Here is a 9,884-nt window from a genome sequence, read left to right as displayed (position 1 = left end):
GTAGATGCAGCCAGGGAGATGGATGAGGGAGGACTAAGTTGAGTTGAGACACTAGTCAAGAAGACCATATACAAAATACTGTGGAACTGAGCAGTTAGAACACAGGACTCTCAACCACTTAGAATGAAGAGTTCTGGGAAAGCTTTGTGAATGAGAAGAAGCCAAGGGAGGAACTGAGAATCTGCACTTTCAGATGTCCAAACAGTTGCAAGAATAGTATTCTAATTCCAGCTATGAACATTACTAGCAGAAGTAACCCTTCCATAACACAGAAATTCCATAAACACCATCATACCTGTTTATCCGCCACTGTCTGTAATGTGGTTCTCAAATTTATGAACAGAACATATTGATTAGCATTAAAAATTTGGGCAGGGGAAGGAATATTAACCTTTTCTGCAGGCTGTTTGACATGTTCCTGGAATTTTATTAATTTTAAATTATTTTTAAGAGTCTTCTTTGCATTTTAAGTAGAGCAGCTGAACCTTCCCTAGTTTCAGTGACGATAAGACAGTATTTCCTGCTATGTATACGTAGGTTGGGAAGGATGATGTAATCCCAAAGTGAGATGATGAGAATAAATCTAAAGTTTTTGGATGTTTTTTACAGCAATCCTGAATGTAGAGAATAGGATTAGCTATATAAAAAGATTTGGACTGGGTTGTAGAGTGACTACATAAAGAAAATGGGACTTAAGAGTTATGAATCTAGCTCCCTGAGACTGCTTGGAAATTCCACTTTACACCTTAGGTTGAACTGGAGGGCATACTGCATAACATCACAGTGATGCTAGTGTGAATCCTGTGCACATTAGGGAAAGAAAAAGTTGGAGATACAAAATGGCTATCCCATCTTGCAAGAAAATGATATTTCAAAGTGTTTTCCTTTCCCACATCAGAACAATTTTGAGTCCTGAGCCAAAAAACAGAAAGAAAAAATTAACTGCTTCAGGGCAATGTCAGTAAATTCTGAACATTTTGTAACAATGCTTTATTTTCCCTCTAGAAAGGTTTTCAAAGTTCAGTGGAAGAAAGTAAACTTAATTTTTTTTAAATGTCAAAATGTTTAAATTGATCCTAACTGGATTAGGACAATAGTCTCTCATGACTACACAGGCTTCAGGAAAATTGGGTCTAATTCTCACCATAGGGTGTGAATTACCCACTTGGAAAACCAAGAAATATATCCAGTGGAGGCTGGAAAGAAGTCAAAGTTCATAATTGTTTAGACCAGTGTTCTGTCCCCTCCACCAGTTTGCTGAGAAAGGCTTAGTTCTTCTGAAAAAAAATCCTTCAACTATGGCTGGTTTTATATTTTGTATTGCAATATGCTGTTTGAAAAGTCCTATTGAAGGGGAAAAAAATGAGGGTGGGAATAGGAGGAGGAAGAAACACTCACCCTCTCCCAGTAAAAATGAAATAGTATTAAGAACCCAGGTGAGCTAAGTGTGTGCCCTGTCTGACCTTCCAGAATATATCTGCTTCCGTATCAGATAAGGGAGCCCTTTCAGCTAGGGACAGACATTCAAAAAGCCTGCCCCTGAATTGATTCAATTTTTGCAGGTTAGTCTAACATGGCAAGGCTAAATCAGTTTAACTGCACAGATATCTCAGACATGCAGGCACATGCCTGCAGGAGCTCAGGCTAGAAGTCCTCCCCTCTCTTCAACAGTACTGAGCTGAGGAGGGCCATGGCCATGCCCTGGCAGGATGCTCTGATTAGCCCAGCAGGGAACTGATAACAGTGTTTATCATTCCTAACTCAGTGTTTATCACCCCATTAAGAAAACAACAGAGAGACCTTACCAATTACCTGTTGATTCTGCCTTGGTCCCGGCTGCCACAGTATGAACCATAGCCATGGTTCATACCATACCTTACCATACTATGAACCATACATGGTTCATACCATACTGCTAGCAAATACACAGCAGTATGTGTATGGTCTGCTAGCAAATACACAGACATCTCCTCAGCAAGGCAGGGCAGAGGAGGCAATTCTTGCTGGGAATGGTGAGGAGGAGGGGAGGAGCAGCTTGCAGTCTCTGCAGGAGCTGCAGCCCAGAAGCAGAGGGGAGGAGCCAGCCCTGCTGTCAAGCAGAGAGCCCCACCCAGCCCAGAGAGTATGCTGAGATGCTGGCGGTCTGTGGTTTAACTTAAGCCAGCAAGAGGTCTGGGACAGACATTGCATATACCAGTTTGACCCAATTAACTAAGTCTGATACAACCAGGTTTATCTCAAACCAGTTTCGGACATTTTCAGACTGGTTAATATGAATATGCACTGAACATCTGTTCCGTTACAGATTTAAACCAATTTCTGATCATTTAAACTGGTTTACATGTAATGTCTGTCCCTAGCCTTGGAGACTGAAGGGCAGTATCTGACCTGTGGTAAACTACCTGCTTCCTGAGCATGCAGAATACTTCAGTAAAACGTGTTCTTTTGAGACTATGCTGCTTTAGGACTCTCAATTTGGCACCAGCCCCTGAGTATGAGACAAATGTCCAATCCAATAAGTCTAAAATGGATTGAACCAGCTAGCAAAGACTCAGCACTGGAATAAGAGCTGACTTCAGGTCTTTCACAACTGCAAATGTTGTCATTATAAATTAGAAGATAATAGATTCTGGAAGTAATCATGAAGTGCAGTTGGGAAAGAACTTAAAAGCAAGGTTTTACAAACATGTTCCTGAGTGTTGTGGGTGGACTGAGCACACAGTTTAAAGAGTTAACATAAAACGGGTGTTGATGAAATGTAAGATATAAAATCCCAACTCCTACCTTTATCAGTAATCCTCAGGTAGAAAGAGACAACAGTGGCAGAGAGTGGTGGCAGCCTAAAATCCAGGTATTAAAATGAAAACCTCTGCACTTTGTAATTTATATTTACATGAACTGAAAGAAAGCATGCTGTTATGTAATGTATTCTATGTATTCTTAGACTCAGTGCAAGAATCACTGCTTATTATGTAGTATGAGTTATTCTTCTTAGCACTTCAGGATATAGATGTCAGGATATTTGGAATACAAGGGGCACACATGCTAAATAGTTACATACATATAGCTCTTACTATCCAAAACCCTCAATCACTGTTCTCTTTATCTCTACAACCCACCCTTTTAAGCAAATGTATAGTTTAACCCCTTTATCATCCCAGGATGTAGGAGACCAGGTCTGAGACAAGTCAGGGATTGAGGTGCCAACCAGGGCCAGATGGGGCAAGCAGAATCCAGTCACGAGTGAGGTAAAAAAAACAGGAGGTCAATCCAAGAGTAGGGTCTAGGATTGAGCTGAGCCTTCCCCTGAGTGGTCATCCATGGGGTGCCAGACTTGGACCAGTGGCCATGTCAGCCAGGCCACGGCCTCAGATTTAAGGTTGCAACCTTTTACACAGTGCTTAATGGACAGACATAAGGCACTATTTAGGTGCACAACACCCCAGTGAAATAAACTCAAAATTATTTATGCCTAAATGCCTTTGTGATCCAAGCTAATGCTACTTGGGCAAGATCATGGCAGAGCTCTACTAAAATCCCAGGCTAGTGTTCCAAACACTGGATGAAAAAAGGAAGGTTCACACTCCAAGAAGGGAATAATATCCAATTACTTTTTCTGTAGATTTAAAAGTCTCCATTTTTTTAAAGTGCTTTTAAGGGAGTGATTCTGGACTAAGCTATTTCAATAGTCTGAGGCTACTGTACCATCAGATCTCTAACATGTAAACCTAGACTAACAGGGCAAAGTCTACACGTGCATTAATGTGCCATGGTTATGGTGCATAAAGTTTAATACCTATAACAACAGGTACTAACTAAATGCACAGTAACTGGCAGTGCAGCAGCACCAGTACATGCCTTTTAAGTGACACTAACATGCAGTAGACTAATTCTCCTGCACATTAGCACAATAGCACAGCTTTTGCTGTGATGTGCTAACTGAGCATTTAGTTTCTTGTGTAGAAATCCACACAAAGCAACAGTCAGCAACAACATTTTCCTTACCCATTTTGTACTTAAGATATGGAGAGATGAGCAAATTAGAAGTGCAAGATTTGCTGCTTATCAGCTGTACACTGTTTCATGTGTCCACTCCCAATCCACAGTTAAGTGGACCCTTAAATGATGCAGTTGAATGAAACTGAATTAAGCTGCTCTAGTTTGGCTTCCACTTGCTATGAAATAGAATCAGCTATACACAATGTTGTCATATAGCAGAGCAGCTATCAAGTTAGCAGATCAGTCGATACAGGATAACTTGCTCTTTTTAACTCTGTATAGATAAATCAACAAGTTATATCTTCAGTATTATGCTGCTCACTCTGAATAATGAGAACATTATTAGGAACAGCATCAATTTCAACTTTTACCTATAAACGGAATGATTTAGGCTTACGCTACACTTGAAAGATCTGTTGGCATGCCAGCATCATGCTTAGTTCCTGTTTTCATCTGCATGTTTCCAGCAACAGTTATGAAACTCACATTCTTCTTCAAGCTTCTGAAGTAGAAACCCACAAAGCCTTAAACTTAGGGCTGTGCAAAATTTCGACAGACATTTCATTTTCAAGATGTTTCAATGCTTTTCAAGCTCACAACACCAAACCCAAAACAAAACACAAGGCTTCAAAACAGCTTTAAAATGAACTGAGGGCACTCAAAATGTTTAGGAAACTTTGAAGAGTTTTCAGTTTTGAAGCCAGGCTTGCAGAGAAATACAAACTAAGGAGAGGGAGGAGGAAGAGAGGGGAAGGTCTGCTCTGATATTGACATGTGTAGCTGGCCAGTGACTGTGATCCTTCTCTAAGAACCCTTCCAATCCCAGTGCTCTGAGGGAGGGATGGAGAAGGAACATAAAAGCATTGTTTGAAATAAGCTTCGTTGGCTGTGCCTTTGTCAGCGTACTGAGCTGTGTCCTCCAGCAGCATCAGGAGCGTTAGGAAGGCTGTCACTTCCTACCTGATAGTCTGTTCCTAGGAGGTGGGATCCAATCCTTTCCAAAATACCCTAATAACCTTTCCTACTCCATTCTTTTCAATTTATTCCTCCCCCAAGTTCCTATTTTTGTTATTCTCTATAATTCTCTCTTCACATAAAATAAATCTGTGTTTTCCCTGACTGTGCAGGAAAGCACAACATATATTAAAGAACATATATTTATATATTACATAAAAACATACATTACATTACAGAAACATACAGAGATTTTCCAGAACACTAAACATGAAGTGTGCTGAAAAGGCAGGTGGCCACTTTTCTGGCTGGGGCAGAAGAGGGGGCAAAGGGAAAGCTCTAAATCCCCCCTACAAAACTTACACGCAGCCTCTTTCCAACAACTAGCAACCATGTCACTTCTGCTCCTAGTGGCATGAAGGTGATGGAAGCAGTGTCTGCAGCCCCTCCAATAACACCCACCATAATACAACAACCCAGAGCACCACCACCATGACAAGAGTGAGCAGTGCCAGCATTACAGTCTCCTCCACTCCAATTTCAATTCCCAGCCTGAGCCTTTCAGTGTCAGAGAAAGAGCTGGAGCTGGAGGTGAGTGTCACAGATATACTATCTGCGAGGCATGTAAGGGATGGTTGGAGCCAGGCATCTAGCTCAAGGCTTATAGTGTCCCCTTGAGGCACCTACTTAGAGCAGGTGCCAACAAGGGATCCAAGAACCTACAGGGTTTAGTGGGGTTCATTAGGACCATGACTGAGCTGAAGCTTGAGGGCAGCATCCCTATCTATTATCTTTTCCAACAAGATATTGTGGCAGACAAGAAGAGAAGGTGCCAGCAGGGCAGAGCTGACATGGTTCCAGGGCCAAAGGGGTATCAGGGCCATCTAGGGACGCTACTCCATGACAAAGTACCATTTCCCAGAAACCCCTGCCCCTATCTCCTTGAAAGCTGGCAGGCTTCATGGCCTCAGTAGGGGCTGCCATGCCTGCTGTTTTCATCCCCCTGTGCCTTTACAATCGCACAACCTGAGTTTCTCTGAACAGTTTGAGGTGCAGTTTCCCAGAAACCCTTGCACCTACCTCCTTGAAACTTGTGAGACTTTGTGGCCTCAGAAGGGACTGTTTCCCTGTTTTCATCCCACTCTGCCTTCACACTCACAAGTGACATGAGTTTTGCTTTCAAGACTTTGAGGTGCTGTTTCCCAGAAACCCCTGTACTTATCTCCTTGAAAAATGACAGGCTTCATGGCCTTAAAAGGAGCTACTATCCTTGCTGTTTTCATCTGAATCAGGCAAGAAATGATGAAGTTATAGGCATTTTTGTGATTCCCCATGATAGCCTATGAGCAAAAGGCTGAAACACATTGAAACAGCGAAACAGTTGCAGCAAAATGAAATGGAACAGTGCTTCAAAACAGCAAAATGAACTGCTGTCCCTTCAAAATGGTAAATCTGAACTTAAAGCAAAACACTGCCGTTTTGCACAGCCCTATTAAACTTCCCATGTCTGTCATCAAACCAGATTGAAGTTAAACCTGAAATTTCATTAAATTTGGTGTTATTCCTCTCCATTATCTTCCTAAAATGAATCCCTGCTTTGGCTTATTTGGAAGACAGGGCCTTCTACTGTGAAATTTCCTAACAGCATCTCCTTCTTTGCCAGAAACTGGGCATGTCTACACATGTATTAGTGCACTGGTGTTACTACACATCAAGTTTAGTACCTGTAATAACCAGTACTAACTCAATTTACAGTAACCAGCACTACTACATGGTCTTTTAATGTTGCTACTGCACAGTACACTAATTCTACTGCACATTAGTGCATTAGCATGGCTTTTGCCAAGATGTGCTAACATTCAGTAGAAATAGTCTACTGCGCATTTAGCATCTTGTGTAGATGCACCCAGTGAGTGACAAGGGCAGTGTACTTGTTGCGGTTTGCAAAACTGGCCAGTGAAGCTAACAACAAAAACACACTGGAGTTAATCCCCTTTTAAATTAATGGTACACCAAGCTGAAGTTTCCTATTGCTCACTCAGTCTTGACTGGAGAATCTGATAACACAGGTTTTTCCTGCTTCTAGCCCAGGAGTGACAGAAGACTATGTGAAATCCCTCTTCTAATTCAGTTCAAATTCAACAAAAAAGTATTCTATTTCATCCTCAAAAATAATGTAATTTTTTTTTTAAGTCAATACTACTCTTTTGTGAATTGTACAACAGGGGCCAGAACTGGTCACATGATGGAAACCTGTTGCAACCTTAACTATGCAATTATTCCATAGTTAAGATGCACAAGGCAGCAGCTTTGACTCAAGAAGGAATATAGCACAGCAGACATAAGGCAGTTTTACAAGAAAATGGAATTCAAGGGGATGAGGACACATGCCATGAGTCCCAAAAGGTAAGCAAGCAGCCTGAAAAGGTTTCTGACGTATGAAGTTTTATTCTCTACCTAATCCTTTTCATTTCCTATTCTTCCTTTTTACCATGCTGTTTTTACTGGAAATGTTTTTCTTTATCCTTCTGTCACCTGACCTCAGACTCCCATAGATCTCTCTAAACACTGCCCTTGTTTTCTTGCACTAACTAGGATAATTTTCTGATTAAAATATTCAATCCCAAATTAGAAATGTGGACTAAAAAACATGGGGTTTGCCAGTTCTTTGCAACTTTGGATTGTTTCTCTCATGTCTGAAAAGACCTCCTACCTACTTTGCTGTAAGCAAAAGCCAATATTAGAATTAGACAGGGTACCAAAAAGGACAGATTTCTGCAACACAAATCTAGTGTCCTTATTTAAAAAAGAGAAAAAGCTTTAAACAATAAGCAAGAGAAGTACATGTACCAGAAGTTGTAAGCGTTGTGTTAAAGAAAGAAATCCATCAGGTTTTCATTTTAGTGCAAGGATAATATTTGTTTTGGGTGTTTATCATTGTAACAGACCCCCATGTGGCTTATCTCAGCCCTGCAGCTCAGGTGGCCAGGCTGCAAATGGCACAGCTGGTGCTCCACAGCTAGAGGACCCGCTCCCAACTGGTGCACGACCTGGATGCCACATCTTTAAAACTGGTCTAGAGGCTGGTAGTAACACCTAACCAGAAAGGGGAGGGTGTAGGGAAGATGGAGCCCCACAGAACATGCACCAATGAGGGCATTCCTGAGTCTATTTAGGACCCACTGAATGACACTCCCAGAGGTACAAGGAACAGCAAATTTATGGTGGGTGAGTAGGCTCAGGTGCAGCCTTCCCTAGCTGACAGAGTGAGGGTCTGTCAGTCATGCACTGTCCCAAGGATTGTCCATTGCCTGTTTGATTGCATATCTTCCATAGATTTCATAGACATCAGGGCTGGAAGGGACCTCGGGAGATCATCGAGTCCAGCCCCCTACTCAAAGGGCAAGAAGTCAGCTGGGGTCATAGGATCCCAGCAAGATAAGCATCCAATTTGCTCTTGAAGGTGTTCAATGTAGGTGCTTGAACCACCTCCGCTGGCAGACTGTTCCAGACCTTGGGGGCTTAGACAGTAAAGAAATTCTTCCTTATGTCCAGCCTGAAATGGTCTTGCAGGAGTTTGTGACCGTTCGACCTCGTCATCCCTTGGGGTGCTCTGGTGAACAAATGTTCCCCCAGATCCTGGTGGTCACCCCTGATAAACTTATAGGTGGCCATCAGATCACCTGAGCCTACATTTTTCCAGGCTAAAGAGTCCCATGTCTCTCAGCCTATCATCGTAAGATCTGTTTTCCTGACATCTGATCATGCGCGTGGCTCTCCTCTGGACTCTCTCAAGCTTCTCCACATCCTTTTTGAATTGTGGACCCCAAAACTGGACGCAGTACTCCAGCTTCCTTCTTAGAGTTCTTTTACTTCCTGTAGTTTACAATATAATAAGTCTGAACTTTTTGATATTCTCATTAAAACTCCGTGCTTATTTTTTGCCCCTCGGTGCTCATCTTCTTTTGTCAAGTAATACCTCCTTACTGATGCATTCCACAGACTCCCTTCTCCTCTCCATATATTTTTCCCTGGCAGCCCAGTACTTCTGATAGAGCCCTCCTGCACTCATATACAAGGGCACTGGACTGATTATGGATTCATTTAGAGCTGTTTTCTTGGTTCTATACCACTTTATAGAAGCTATTCCTTTTTATATAAGGGTAACAGAGCAGAATAGGTAAGCTGACTGCCATAGTTGGGTAAGGAAGCCTTTTGTTTTACAGCTCAGATATAAATAATTTTCAGATATAACACATTTTAATTCTCAGTTAATATCATTTGGCTGGATACACCTGTCAACCCCTGCTGAGCACTGAGGAAGACTGGCAGAAGTGAAACAGAGTGCTCCAGAAGATGCTAGACTACTTCAGCTGAGCTGTGAAAAACAACTTGTCTTGGCCTACTCTGGGACATTATGTAGCTATAAGATATTGGCTCCATAGAGGTTTTATGTGAGCACCATAAGGGATATGCTTGTTATTTTACAAGACATTTACCCTCTGGGCTACATTAAAAAATTACTATCACTACAGCTTAATTGGCACTAAGTGCTATATTTGTGTTACTCCACTGTAAGTATACAAATTTTCTAATGCCCTGAAGCAAGTAAGACTTCTCCCCCTTACCCTCCATGCTCAGGCTTTGGCCAAACCTGGTTTCACATGCAGCTTGGCTAGAATGAGACCAGAACAGCTCTGCAGTTCCCCCTGTCCCAACCCTCACCCAAGTCAGCTGGTGATAACAGAAGCAGCAGTGGCAGGCAGGAAAAAGGACAATGGAAAGGGAGGGAACATGCCACTCAGCATGCAGGGAAAGGGAGGGGAGAGGGTAGATTCTTATCTGCTAGAGGTAAGAAAGTCTCCCAATGCTGCTCCTGCAGTGAAGGCTGCCTCTGTGGTGTTTTGTAGGAAGGAGAGGAAAGGTCTGGG

The sequence above is a fragment of the Crocodylus porosus genome, unplaced genomic scaffold (genome assembly GCF_001723895.1).
Source record: "Crocodylus porosus isolate Cpor-Errol unplaced genomic scaffold, CroPor_comp1, whole genome shotgun sequence".
Taxonomy (NCBI): Eukaryota; Metazoa; Chordata; order Crocodylia; family Crocodylidae; genus Crocodylus; species Crocodylus porosus.
The sequence above is the reverse complement of the archived record's forward strand: the minus strand, read 5'-3'. Positions refer to the sequence as shown.